General features: G+C 37.1%; 1 protein-coding gene across 1 annotated transcript in view; it reads left to right on the forward strand.

Moving 5' to 3' along the window:
* CMTM4 (CKLF like MARVEL transmembrane domain containing 4) overlaps positions 1-14,794 on the forward strand; it is an 87,424-nt gene that overhangs the window by 1,233 nt on the left and 71,397 nt on the right. The gene's annotated exons all lie outside the window — the stretch shown is intronic.

A 14,794-nucleotide genomic window follows, 5' to 3' on the forward strand; every position in this document is an offset into this window, starting at 1 on the left:
AGTCCTCTTCCTTCTCTCCTCCTTCCAGTGGGCACCAGGCCCACTCTGCCTTCTCTCGGCCTGCTCTTTTCTTCTTTGCAAGGAGTTTCAAAACAACCTGAAGTGGAGTAGCCAGGCTTAAAGCCCTGGTGCAGAGCAACCTTGTCCTTCGCTATTCTGTCCCTCGCCGCCTGGTTCCCAGATCTGTTCTTCCTCATGCTTCCACCACAGATACTACTCCTCCTGACAGCAGGGATCAGTTTTCAGCTGCGTTTTAAGCACTCTTCCTTCCCACTCATTAACAGGCTCCAGGGTCAGACTTCAGCCCAGCCTGTGAAGTAAACATCCAGTAAAGGAAGCTTAGTTTTCTTTTAGCCTCCTCCTAGGCACAAACATATCTTTCTTCACTACCTTGCTTTTTCCTTAGTTCTGTTTTTTCTTCTCTTTCCATATATCCCACCCCCTCCCAGGTGCCAGTTTCTCACTGGTTCATGGATAGTCCAGATCCTATACTCATGGCATGATCTTGATTAAGCTCTACCTTCTCTTCCGGGAAGCCTTCCCAGCTCATAAGAATGTTTCTATTACCTTGAATTTCTGCCCTTTTGAATTGTTCTGTTGTTTTGTGCATTTACCGGAAAGGGAGCTGTGGTGTAATAGAAAGAGCCCAGAATTTGGCATCTACTTTGAATTCTGGTTCTATTGTTCATCTGTGGCCTTGGTCTAGATGCACTTTTTTCCTTGCCTCAGTTTCCTCATCTATAAAATGAGAGAGAGGGCTAGGGATCTCTAAAATTCTGTCTTTCTCTCTCCCCTTCCCCTGCCCTCAAATCCTGTGACAGTAATGGCTGTTTGTGGTAGTGACAAAAGACTCTGTTTTCAGAATAGGATATTTAAGTATAGCTAGCATTTTGGTTTTTCTAAGTGTTTCCCTCCTTGCCCTTTACAGAGGACATAAACATTCCTTGGGAATAATACAGTTTCACAATATCTTTAAGTAAAGGTCTCAGGATTGTAGATAGCATAGTTAAAGAGTAATGGTTATCTCCCTGTGTGAAAGAACATATTCTCCCAAGTCCTGGAAAAATATTTGAAAGGTTTTAAAGAAAGAATGGGGCTGCCTTTGAATTTAGGATAGATTTTATTTGGTAAAGGTTGAAATGTTTACCAAGATTTAGTAGCTATATTATTGATGAGCTTGGATTAAGAAGAGGGAAGAAAGATAGAGATGCGTTCCTTTTGAAAAGACTTAAATTAGTATTAGTGTGTGAGCAGAAGTTAATAAAGTAACCCAGTGTTGGGACAGTTGGAACACATGAGCAATATTAAATGACTTGAATTATTTGCCCTGTAGATTTTTGCAAATAAATTAGTCTACAACTGGAAAACCTGAACTGGCCATCTTAAATAGCTTGATTAAAATGATCCTCATTATTACCTTACTCTTGAGTTCTTTTAAAAAAATAATTTTAAGTAATTTAAAAAATGTACCTAAAGTAATCAAATGTATCAAAAAAATGTATCAAAAGTAATAATATTATATTCTTGCTTTTTGTAAGGTAATATTGCTCCATGTCAGTAGATAAGTGGGAGATTTGTTTTGGCCATAGAGAATTGAATTCTTTGACATGCAGCTTTATAGTTATTTGTCTGATTTCTGCAGTAGGGACACAGGAAAGTATGGATTATGGGATGGAAGGGACGATTTCACTCAACAAGTTCATTTTAACAAATAATTGTTATATAGTGAAAAAAACCTAGAATTGGGAGTAAGAAAACCTGGGTTTGAATTTTGGCTGTTTTCTCCTACATAAAAAGAAGAGATTGAACTACATACTGCCTTAAATTCTTTCTGTCTCTCAATCCTGTGATTCTATGAATATTTGAATACTTATTATATGCAAGATATCTTGCTGTGTCCTAGGGATCATAATGGTTTTGCTTCTTACTAGTTATGTGACTTTAGACAATTTAATCAACCTCTTGGTGGCCTCAGTTTTACCAATTATAATTTGAAGGGATTGGATTAGATAACTTCTAAATATTTAAGCACACATACATACACATAAACATGTGTGTATTTCTCTAAATATTTCAGTATAAAGAAGACAGTTCTTTCACACCATCATTTTATCTTCTTGGGGACATAAAAAGGATAAGGTTCTAATCCATCCCCTCCCCCCCCCCCCCCATCAAGGCAACTTGTAACATTGTTGGTAAAAGTTAGGATAAGCAGTAGAGGAGGGACAGAGTGCTGGACCTGGCAGAATGGGAAAGCCCAAGTTCAAATCTAGACTTAGATATTTACTAGTTCTTAATGCAGTGCAAATCATTTAATTTCTGTCTTTGCTTCCTTATCTGTAAAATGGAAATAATTGTAGTGTCTACATCCTGGGGTTGTTTAATGAGCTAATCATTACAAAGCACTTTGTAACCCTTAAAGCAATATAGAAATGCTATCTATTATTGTTGTTGTTAGTATATAATTATAATAAAGATATGTGATAAAGATTATATAATTATAATAAAGATCGAAATGTACTAAGTTAAAAGATCTAGAAAAATATTTTTGAGACTTGATAGAGGAAGGTTGACTTGAAGCTGACTTATGTGTGAAGGCTTTATGGAGGAGGTGGTATTCAAGCTAGGCCTGGAATGGACCAAATTGGGTAGATGGGTCAGTGCCAGGTGTGGGTGATGGCATGAATGGGAGACAAGAGAGATGGAGAATAGCTATTAATAGGTTTGCTGGGGATAAAAATGTGAAGGGGAATAGTTAGTGATCAGGCTGAAAAGGTATTTGAAGTGGAAGCCAAGTTGTGGGGAACCTTGAATGTTTTTGGGAAAACAAACCAACTCCATATATCGTTAAAACTCAATCACATCATCACAGAATAGTAATGATAACTATACATTATATAGTATTTCTAGCCTTCTTAGAGAAGCCTTCTAAATTGGTCAAAACAAGCCATTCACTCTCTTCAGATCATATTCTTCATAATGGTACACTTTAGTTGCAAATGAAATATGATGTTGGCTTCCAACATCTTGCCCCAATATCAGCAAATTCACATTTCAGGGTTAAGGGCAGAAACAAGAAACCAAGATGTAAATTTTGGACTGAGTTTTTAAAACAGGATGGGAATGAAAGAGGGAGCAGATTTATTTTGTGGTCCTCCAGAGATTAGGGAGAGGACTATAAAGGATAGCACAATTTGGCTCTGTGAAAGAACGGAACTGAGAGACAGACAGATAGACATATAGACAGAGAGGAGAAGAGGGAAAGTAGGGAGGAGAGATCAAGATTGATTTCTAGCAGTTGGTAGTCTGTGCACTTGGAGTGGGCTTCCTCAGCCAAGAGAGAGAACTTTGCCATCATTTCCAGGTTCCTCATTGAAAGGCTCCCTGAAGAGGTGTGAATGACCTCCTGTGGAGGGTCGCTCTGTCCATTGAGCCACCTGGCTACTGCTTATCCTAACTTTTATCAACAAGTTGCCTTTAGGGAAGAAAGAGAACATTATCCTTTTTATGCCCCCAGGAAGATAAGTTGGTGGTGTGAAAGAACTGTTTTCTTTATACTAAAATATTTTGAGGCATACACACAGTGTATGTATGTGTGTCTTAAATATTTATAACCTAGAATGGAGATTCATTGTTGGCAAGGGTTGGATTAGATACCCTTTGGGTCCCTTACAAATCTAAGGCTGTTGCATTGCCAAATTTAATGGTAGGCTGGCTGCACCTTATTCCCATGAATTTGGAAAGGATTTTTGAATGCTGGGCTGTTTTGACAGCATTCACTTTAAATCAGAGACAGTGAAACAACTCCCACCCCCATTTATCCATTGTATCTGGGAGATATAAATAAATTCGATACTACTGGAGAGATACAACATATCCACAACTAAATAAAGGTAGGATAATGTTAATAAAAACAGATACAGTTATTAGTATGTGGGGAAAGGAGATTCTTATAGGAAAAGCCAAGACTTAGCACAAATATTACTGAAGATTGACATGAAAAGGGAAGTATTGTAGTTTGGGAGAGGGACTGTCCATGCAAGGGCTCAGATGCTTGATTGGAGAGTAGGATGTAATATGTAATGTCAGATCAAACAAACAGGCATTTAAGGACCTACTATGTGCTAGGCACTGTGCTAAATGCAAAAAAAAAAGGCAAAAACCAGTCTTGTGTCAAGTAAGTCTCTAATGGGGGAAACAACATGCAAATAATTACATACAAACTAGATATACAGAGTGTTCCAAAAGTCTTAATGCCACTTTAAGTTATTAAAAATATAAGATTTCAGTAAAGAGATCATAAGATAATTTCAAATTGAAAGCTCTAGCATTAAGGGAGGACAAAGAAGTTTCTTGCAGAAATGTGATTTTAGCTGAGTCTTGAAGGCATGCAGGCATGCAGGCATGGGGGCCAGCCAGTTGAAAGTAGAGTGCTCATATGTATGAGGGAGCTTGACAGGGGAGTGATATGTAAGATTGGAAATGTAGGAGGAATAGGTTTTGGAGGGCTTCCAGAGCCAAACAAGAAACGGATCCTTGAGGTAATAGGGAAGCACTAGAGTTTATTTATTGCATGAGGATGTCAGGCTTGTACTTTAGAGAGATCACCTTCCTAACTGGGTGAAGGAGGAGGCAGAACCTCAAAGGCAGTGATGTCTTATTAGCCTTGACAAATGGTCTGGATCCAGATTGTGAAGGGCTTTAAATGCCTAATAAGTTTGGCATTTGGTATTTTAACCAAAAAGCAGCTAGGAAGGCTTCTGAAGATGAGGGAGGGATGTTGAGAAGGATATCCAATGGTATTAAGAATTAAGGTTTGGATTTTGGTGGTCATGTACCTTCCAATGTTATTTTAACACAAGTCCCCCTGGTTGTGAATCTCTTCCTCTGTCTCCAAATTATTTTGTATTTATTTTGTGCTTGTGTATGTCCGTGTTCTTTGTTCACTTTCTTCTGGTGGGAACAGAGGTACGGTTTCAATTTTGAAACCAGTAGCTAGAGCAGTTCTTGGTACACAATAGGCATTTAATAAACACTTGTTGAATGAATGTTTGTTGATGTTAATCTTATTTCTGCTACTTGAGAAGAATTGAAAAGTTAGGGCTAAGCTAACATTTATCTTTTTAATAAGGTTTTAGCTTATTCAAAGTTATGTAACTATTGTATTAGACCTTATAAAGGTTACTAAGAAACGGTGCTTTTAAGACTTTCCCCCATGAGGGCAGCTAGGTGGCGCAGTGGATAGAGCACCAGCCTTGAATTTAGGAGGACCTGAGTTCAAATCTCACACTTCACACTTCCTAGCTCTGTGACCCTGGGCAAATTACTTAACTCCAGCCTCAGGAAAAAAAAAAAAAAGACTTTCCCCCAGGTCTGCTTGTTATTCTATTGATAGTATTCAGATTATTTTACAAGTTATCAGGAAACATAGAAATAATGACCAGGTCATCATCTGTTCTGCACACATAGCTAAATAAATATTGAATAGTTGCAGCTCAGCCACTAAGGGTAAATCATTCCTTTTCAAGGGCTTGGCTTCCTCATTCATAAAATGGGGTAATTAGAGTGAAATGTCCCCAATGATCCTGCCAACTTTTTATGAATTGTATTAGGGACACATAAGAAGGAACTTCAAATTGTGATACAGAAGTGTTAAGACAGTCATAAAGCATCCTGACTATAGTGATCTTTCTTCATTTGTCTGACTGCTTGAAAGAAATCTGGGATGGTGATAAATTGCTATGTAAGACATAAACATAGTTCCTAATCTCAATGCTATTTGTGAAATAGTTAAATAAAAGGCAATATGTAACCAAATGTTAAAGTACATACTACCTATTTTTAAAAATAAATTTATTTTTAATACAAATTTATTTATGAATCATGTTGCAAAATGAAGCAAAAGGGAAAAATCATGGGAGAGAAAAAAAAAACCAACAAAAAAGAAGCATGTATTGATTTACATTCAATCTCCATAGTTCTTTTTTTAGATGCAGATGGTGTTTTCTGTCCAAAGTTTATTGGGATTGTTTTGGATCACTGAACCATTGAGAAGAACCAAATCTTTCATAGTTGATCATCACACATTCTTGTTATTATTGTGTGCAATGTATTCCTGATTCTATTTGTTTTGCTCAGCATCAGTTTATGTAAATTGTTCCAGGCATTTCTAAAAGCATCTTGTTCATCTTTTATAGAACAATAGTATTTTATTATCTTCCTATACCACAACTTATTCAGCCATTCTCCAATTGAGGGACATCTACTTATTTTCCTATTTTTTCTTACTTCAAAAAGAGCTGCTACAAACATTTTTGCACATGTGGGTCTTTTTCCCTCTTTTATAATTTCCTTGGGATATGTATGTATTACAGTATGTATTTACATACTTAAAAGAAAAGTCAGTGGGGGTTAGAATAGTTGGGGAAGGGTTCATGAGAAGGCAGGGCTTTGAAAGATGGGAAAGGGGATTCAGGGTTTATATGGCAGAAAACCTGAGCAATAGCTTGTATATTAAAGGCAAGAGCCAAATGTAATAATGTAATGAGACTACTCGAGAGTGGAAAAAACCTTTGTGTTGGAATCAGGAAGCCTGGGTTCATGTCTCAGCTTTGACACTTGGTTTTAAACACTTTTATCATTTTACTGTGTTCCTGCGCAAATAATAATTATTCTTATAACATGAAGTGAAAATGCTGAAAAATAGAAAAGAAACTAGAAACAATGTTCCTTTTTAGTAAACTATATTTAAAAAGAATGGTTGTAATAGGAAATAGCAATTTTTGCTTAGGAGGAAGCTTTTTCTGTTGGAGAGGAGAGGGTTTGCTGGCTTTGCTTATACTCAGTAAAGATTAGATAAAAAATGGGAATTGTGTTATTGAAATTATACAGTGACTGCAGTTTACAAAGGAATCACACTCATCACCAGGCTACCTTTTCAGTTAAGTTTATTGAAATAGATGTATGTTGGATATACTACTATATATAGAGTTGGTAATGGTATCAAGAAAATTTGAATTCAAATCTAGCCTTGGAAACTTATTTGTAAAGTCCAGATTAGCTCTCTGGAGGATTTTGGGATTAGCCTGAGTCTTTGGTTTTAGTGGAGGAGTGAAGGAGGCAGGAGAGCTACCATGAGGTTGGTCAAAGATGGAGTCTGGAATCTGGTGTCTTCTCTTGTGGTTGTGGGTGAGAGAGCTGCTACTGAGATAGCCTTCTGAACCTGAGACTCCCTTTAAATACTTCAGTAGTATTAGATCATTACTTCACACTGAGCATGTGCAATTGTAAAACATTAAATCACCATATTACCCTAAGAATATGCCCACTAGATTGGTTACATCATTATATTATATTAAGTATGTGCTTAGAGAACCATTATCTCACACTATAAATACCTAGTCTTGTCCTAGATTTAAGTACATCTTTTCAGAGTTCCTGCCCTCTATACTTATTAGCTGTATGAATTAGAGCAAGTCATCTAACTGCTGCTACCTGCTTCAGTTTGTCTATCTGTTCGGAGGATAAAATCCTTTAATTCATTTTGCACAACTTAAAAACTATATAAATGCTGGCTCTTATAACTACACTGCACTAGGTGCTGGGAAAATAAGACAATTAGCATTTAAGTAGCATTTTAATATTTAGGAAAAACTTCTAAGAATCTTTTGAATATAGTTACCACTATTTGTATTTATCCTCATTTTTATAGATTAGGAAAGTGAGGCTCAATGAGATTAAATGCTGGCCCAGAATTGCACAATGAGGAAATGTTAGACTCAGATCTGAACCTAGATTTTCCTGACTTCAAGTTCAGAGATTTTTAATCTAGCATATTGCTTCTTTGAAAAAAGATAGTTATCTACACCCAGCAAAAGAACTCTGGGAGATGACTATGAATCACTACATAGAATTCCCAATCCCATTAATTTTGCCTGCCTACATTTTTTTATTTCCTTCACAGGCTAAATGTACACTATTTCAAAGTCCGATTCTTTTTGTACAGCAAAACTACTGTTTGGACATGTGTACATATATCATATTTAATTTATATTTTAACATATTTAACATGTATTGGTCAACCTACCATGGGGGGGGGTGGAAGGAGGGGAAAAAGTAGAACAAAAAGTTTGACAATTGTCAATGTTATAAAATTACCCAAGCATATATCTGGTAAATAAAAACTATTAAAATATTTTAAAAAAAAGTTCAATGACATAAAAAAAAAGATAGTCACCTCAAGAATGTTAGTAGAGTCACTAAGACATGCCTATAAGACATTACAATGCAAGTCTAAATGCACAAGCAAGGTTCAGCCAGAGTGGCCTAAGAGAGACTCGGTGGATTAAGATGGCAATGGGTATATGCAGGGGGTGAGAAGGCATGGTTTCATGAGGAAGATGGCCCCTGAACTGGGCCTTAAAGGAAGGAGTAGGATTTCAGCAACCTGAGATTGGAGTTTGGGGGGTTGGTTGAGGTATGGAATCCCAGACATGAGAAGCTAGGTCAACCAAAGAACACATGAGGAAAAGGCGACTGAGGAATAAGGCAGAGTGTGTGATGTGGGGTAAAGAATGATAGTTTGGAATTGGATTACTGAAGGCCCTAAGTATAGGCTAAAGAGTTTGGATTTTTTTCTGCAGATCATTGAGTGAGCAGGATTCATCAAGTATAGAGCTGCTCCATTAGGTGGATTGCTCAGTGAGACTCCAAGGAGTGGATTGTAGAGCCCAGGGACAGACACTTGAAAGCTATATTTCAGTTTCTTCTTCTGGAAATGGCTTTGACTAGATAATATCTGAGGTCCCTCCTAGCACTGCGTTTTATTAAGTACATGGGGCACAGACTGTTCTTTTCATTTTGCAAACCAAGAGAAAGAGATCCTTCAAGTTGCCCAAGTCTCATGACCAGGTAAATAGTAGAACTGGGATATAAACACTGATCTTGTCTCCTGTGGTCAGGACTTATCTTCCTTCCCCTTCCCCCCTCTTCCCCGACAGGCATCATGGTGCCATGGAATGAGTTCTGGAGGGGGAGTCCAGGGGTCTAGATTCAAGTCCCAACTCTGCTCCTATGTGACTTTTGCTAACTTACTTTGCTTCTTTAGACCTCAGTTTGTTTGTTTGTTTGTTTGTTTGTTTTTTGCTAAGGCAGTTGGGGTTAAGTGATTTGCCCAGGGTCACACAGCTAGGAAGTGTTAAGTGTCTGAGGCCAGATTTGAACTCAAGTTCTCCTGACTTCAGGGCTGGTGCTCTACCCACTGTGCCACCTAGCCGCCCCTGGACCTCAGTTTCTAATATATAAAATGAGGAGGTTGGGTTAGATGGTATGTAGGTCTCTTCTAATTTTTAATTTATTATTGTTGTTCAGTCTTTAGTCATGTCCAGATCTTTGGGACCTCTTTGGGATTTCCTTGGCAAAAATACTGGAGTAAGTTTGCCATTTCCTTCTCCAGTTCATTTTATATATAGATGAGGAAACTGAGGCAAATGGAGAAGTGACTTGTTCAGAGTCATACAACTTGTTACTATCTGAAGTCAGGAAGGTAAGTCTTTGTGACTCCAGATCCAATTCTCTATCCACTTCATCACTTGGCTGCCCCAATTCTAAATTTATGATTCTGTACCTTGCTGCCCTACAACCAATCAGTAAATAAATCATTTCTATAAAAATTGCTATATGCCAAACATATAGGGAACTGTTTCCAAGTAAATTTAAGAAATGTTGACTGAGGTATAGGCTTTAAACAAGATCAGTTTATTAACAGTAACATATCTAATTGTTAACAGAGCAGGTCAGACTGGCAGCCTCAATGAGAAGGGGGCAGGGGGACTTTATTTGCAGGTAGGAGAGAAGGATGTCTTTGTAATCATGGAAAACTCAGCTGTTTGTATTAAGAAAAGTAAGCTGTCATTCAGGTGAAACTAATCACCTGACAATTTATCTACATTTTATAATCTTTAATAGGAAATCAGTACTGTCAGATTTGCCTGTCCTCTTGGAAGAGATAAAATCTCCCCTAATTGTACAAGGACAGATGACATATCTTTTGGGGGATGAAACCTGGTTAATGTGTTGTTGCTTAAAGATAACAAACAGATATCTGAGAGGATATCATTATAACGAGATAACAACTTGTAAAAAAGAATACTTTTAACTTAATGCAGGCAGAAAGCTAAATTCCTGAATTTAACTCAAGGACATAGAAAAGTACTTTTAGTCAGATTCTAACTCAGTTATAAGAATGCATACAGCATGGCAGAAACTAGGCCCTGACCCTCACTTAACACCGCACACCAAGATAAGGTCAAAATGTGTTCATGACCTAGGCATAAAGAATGAGATTATAAATAAATTACAAGAACATAGGATAGTTTACCTCAGACCTGTAGAAGAGGAAGGAATTTATGACCAAAGGAGAACTAGAGATCATTATTGATCACAAAATAGAAAATTTTGATTATATCAAATTGAAAAGATTTTGTACAAACAAAACTAATGCAGACAAGATTAGAAGGGAAGCAATAAACTGGGAAAACATTTTTACAATCAAAGGTTCTGATAAAGGTTTCATTTCCAAAATATATAGAGAATTGACTCTAATTTATAAGAAATCAAGCCATTCTCCAATCAATAAATGGTCAAAGGATATGAACAAACAATTCTCAGATGACGAAATTGAAACTATTTTTAGCCATATGAAAAGATGCTCCAAGTTATTATTAATCAGAAATGCAAATTAAGACAACTCTTGAAATACACTACACACCTATCAGATTGGCTAGAATAATAGGGAAAGATAAGGCGGAATATTGGAGGGGATGTGGGAAAACTGGGACACTGATACGTTGTTGGCGGAATTGTGAATACATCCAGCCATTCTGGAGAATGATTTGGAACTATGCTCAAAAAGTTGTCAAACTGTGCATATCCTTTGACCCAGCAGTATTTCTACTGGGCTTATATCCCAATGAGATAGTAAAGAAGGGAAAGGGACCTGTATGTGCAAAAATGTTTGTGGCAGCCCTCTTTGTAGTGCCCAGAAACTGGAAACTAAATGGATGCCCATCAATTGGAGAATGACTGAATAAATTGTGGCATATGAATTATGGAATATTATTGTTCTGTAAGAAATGACCAATAGGATGATTTCAGAAAGGCCTGAAGAGACTTACATCAACTGATGCTGACCAGGAGATCATTATATATTTTAACAACAGTACTATATTATGATGAATTCTGATGGATGTGGCCATCTTCAACAATGAGATGAAACAAATTAGTTCCAATAGTGCTCGTAATGAACTGAACCAGCTATATCCAGCGAAAGAACTCTGGGAGATGGACTATGAACCACTACATAGAATTCCCAATCCCTATATTTTTGTCTGCCTACATTTTGTTGATTTCCTTCATAGGCCTAATTGTACACTATTTCAAAGTCTGATTCTTTTTGCACTGCAAAATAACTGTCTGGACATGTATACATATATTGTATTTAACTTATACTTTAACATATTTAACATGTATTGGTCATCCTGCCATCTGGGGGAGGGGGTGGGAGGAAGGAGGGGAAAAGTTGGAACAAAAGGTTTTGCAATTGTCAATGCTGAAAAATTACTCATGCATATATCTTGTAAATAAAAAAGCTATAATAAAAAAAATAAAAATGCATACAGCATTAAACCAATTAAATTGCAAAGTCAATATAGTAAAAATGGGAGTAATATTAATTTGAACCTTTCAGAATCTAGAAATGGTCCCTGCCCTCAGGGAGCTTTAAATTCTAAGAGGGGCATACAGGATCTTCATAGAAAAATTCAGGATGTGTACGTACACACACACAAACACACACACACATAGCACACACAAAACTAGAAGAAATCAAGAAAGACTTCTTGAAGGAAGTGCTAGTTTGTAGTCATACTGAATGCATGCATTTCAATTAGGAAACTGTTATAGTAGTTCAGAGAAGAGGCCATAAGAGCCCATATAAGGGTATTTATGTGATAGAAGGGAAGAGAAAGGATTTAAGAAATGTTGAGGAGGTAAAATTGACAAGGCTTGGTAACTTATTGTAAATAGGGATGAAGGAGCCTGAGGAATTGAGGATGATTTCTAGATTGTGGACCTGAATAACTAGAAGAATGGTGATGACCTTGACAGAAATAAGGACATTAAAAGAAGAGATGAGTGTAGTTCTATTTTGGACATGTTGAGTTTGAGATGCCTAGGAGATATTCAGGTGGAAGTGTCCTGAGAGAGAAGTATGTTAGGAGTCATGTACATAGAGATAGTAGTTAAATCCATAGGAAGAAATACGTTCAGTAAGAGGATGTAAAGGGTAAAGGGAGCAGAAGAGAAGGAACCAAGCTAGCATTCTGGGGCAAACAGACACAAGAGGAGCAGAATATGGATGATGAACTTAAAGGGGAAATGCTATCCCCACTCTTGAGAAGTTTATAATTGGGCAAGGAAAACCATTGACAGATGGACCAGTTAGAAAATAACATATGTACATGTACAGAGGGTTTTTTGTTATTATTCAGGGAATAATACTTTTATTGGAGCTTAGATTTGTGCTGAGTCTTAATGGAAGTAGAAGTGAGTCGATGGAAACAGAGTGGACACCTCAGATAGAGAAAGCATATGCTAAGGTACTGAGATAGGAATTAAAATGTTCTCTATGAGAAGTATAACACTAGGGTTGGGGGATAAGGACTATACTCAGGGAATAGGGCCTTTAACTTGTCTTGCTGCTGGACCTGGAGGAGAGAGTGAGGCTGATGACTTTGTACAGCTCTGCTTCACTTAAATCCAATTCATAAGGTCATTGGTTCTCTCTACAATGAAAGATGAAAAACAGCAAGCCAGATGTATGAAAACTACCAAGGCAGATTTTGGATCTCTAAATGAATGAAAGAAAAGCCATGAATTATTCCTTATTATTCCAACAAAACTTTTCTACAAAATACTAACAATTTCCTAGTTGCTAAATCCAATGGCTTCTTCCCATTTCTTTCTCCAGGACCTTTTTGCAGTCTTTGATCACTCTAGATTGATACTCTTTCTAGGTTTATGGGACATCACTCTTTTCTGCTTTTCTTCCTTATCCATCTGATGACTTCTTTACTGGATTCTTTGGATCACACCCTCTAATTGTAGCTATCCCTCAGGGTTCTGTCCTAGACCCTCTTCTCTTCTCCAGTTATTCTACTTCACTTGGTTATCTCATGGATTTAATTCCCATCTCCATGCTGATGATTCTTAAGTCAGATCTGCCCCAAACTCTTTGCTGACTTTCCATCTCATTCATCCAACTGCCTTTCAGACATCCTAAACTGGATATCCAGTAGACTTCTCAAATTCAGTATGCCCCAAACAGTACTCATTTTTCTTTCACCTCTTACCTTCCCTATTACTGTAAAGGGCAATAGCATCTCGAATTCCTTGGGCTTACAACCTAGGAATCACACTTTGATTCCTACCGTAGTCTCCTGGTTAGTCTGTCTGCAAATCTTAACCCATTTCCATCCATTCTCCATTCAGTCACTAAAGTGATTTTTGTAAAACAAAAGGTCTGAACACATCATCACCATACTCCCCTTCTCCCTATTCACTAAACTCCTGTGATGCTTAATGCCACCAGGAGCAAATACAAAATGCTTTGTTTGACATTCAAAGCTCTTCATAAGCTCTCTTCTGGCTTTCCAGTCTTACACTTTATCTCCCACCATAGACTTTTTTGATACAGTGACACTGCCTCCTAGCTGTTCCATGAACAAGACATTCTATCCTTTGGCTATGGGAATTTTTCTCTCTGGATGTTCCCCATATCTAGAGCACTCTACCTCTGTTTCCAACTATTGGCTTCCCTGGATTCTGTCAAGTCCTAACGGAAATCCTACCTATTAGGAGAAGTCTTCTTGCTTCTAATATTTTCTATTTGGGAAAAATAGGAAATATTAGTATAGATTATTAGACTACTTTGTATATATCTTACATATACATATATATTCTACTTATAATATATACGTATGTGTCTATATAATATATATATATATATATATATATATATATATATATATATATATATATATATATATCTCATAACTCTTTGAGAGCAGGGAATTTGCCTCTTTTTGTATCACTCTTATTTCAGTGTCTGGTATGTATTTATATTTATTGACTGACGTTATTAAGCTCTTACTGTGTGCCAAGGTCTGTGCTACATATTAGTAGTACAAACAAAAGATGGAGGTAGTCTCTGCTCTCAAGAACTTTATATTCCAATAGGAAGAATTAATTCATATAGGAGAGTTCAGCTTCAGGACATCTGACAAGGTTTGATGGTTCTTAGGGGGAACAAAGCTAGGGGATAGAAATGGCCTGGGAACCTTAAAGGAAGATTAAAGCTGTCCAAAATTGGGTTGCCTTGTGAGTTTATCATTGTAACTGAGTGATCTTTTGTTATGAATGCTGAAGCAGACTAGATGATCACTTGTTGGGGATGTTATAGATATAATTGTAGTTTCTTTTAGTTCTGATATCAAAATGTCTTAGAAATGCATCAAGGGGTATATCGTGTGCAATCATGAAGTGGTTAAATTAAAAAAAAAAATAAGGCAGTATGTGATTAAGTGCCAAAAGCAGCGGTACAGACAGTAAATGCAGTAAAGAATTAGTAGATGTGTGTGGGATGACAAACAGATTGGTCTGCTCGAAACAGTGACTGTCTTGTGGGAGTGAGAGCTGAGGTTGGAAAAGGAGTGGAAAGCAGTTGATTGTCTTGAAT

Source organism: Sminthopsis crassicaudata, chromosome 2, assembly GCF_048593235.1.
Source record: "Sminthopsis crassicaudata isolate SCR6 chromosome 2, ASM4859323v1, whole genome shotgun sequence".
NCBI classification, from domain to species: domain Eukaryota; kingdom Metazoa; phylum Chordata; class Mammalia; order Dasyuromorphia; family Dasyuridae; genus Sminthopsis; species Sminthopsis crassicaudata.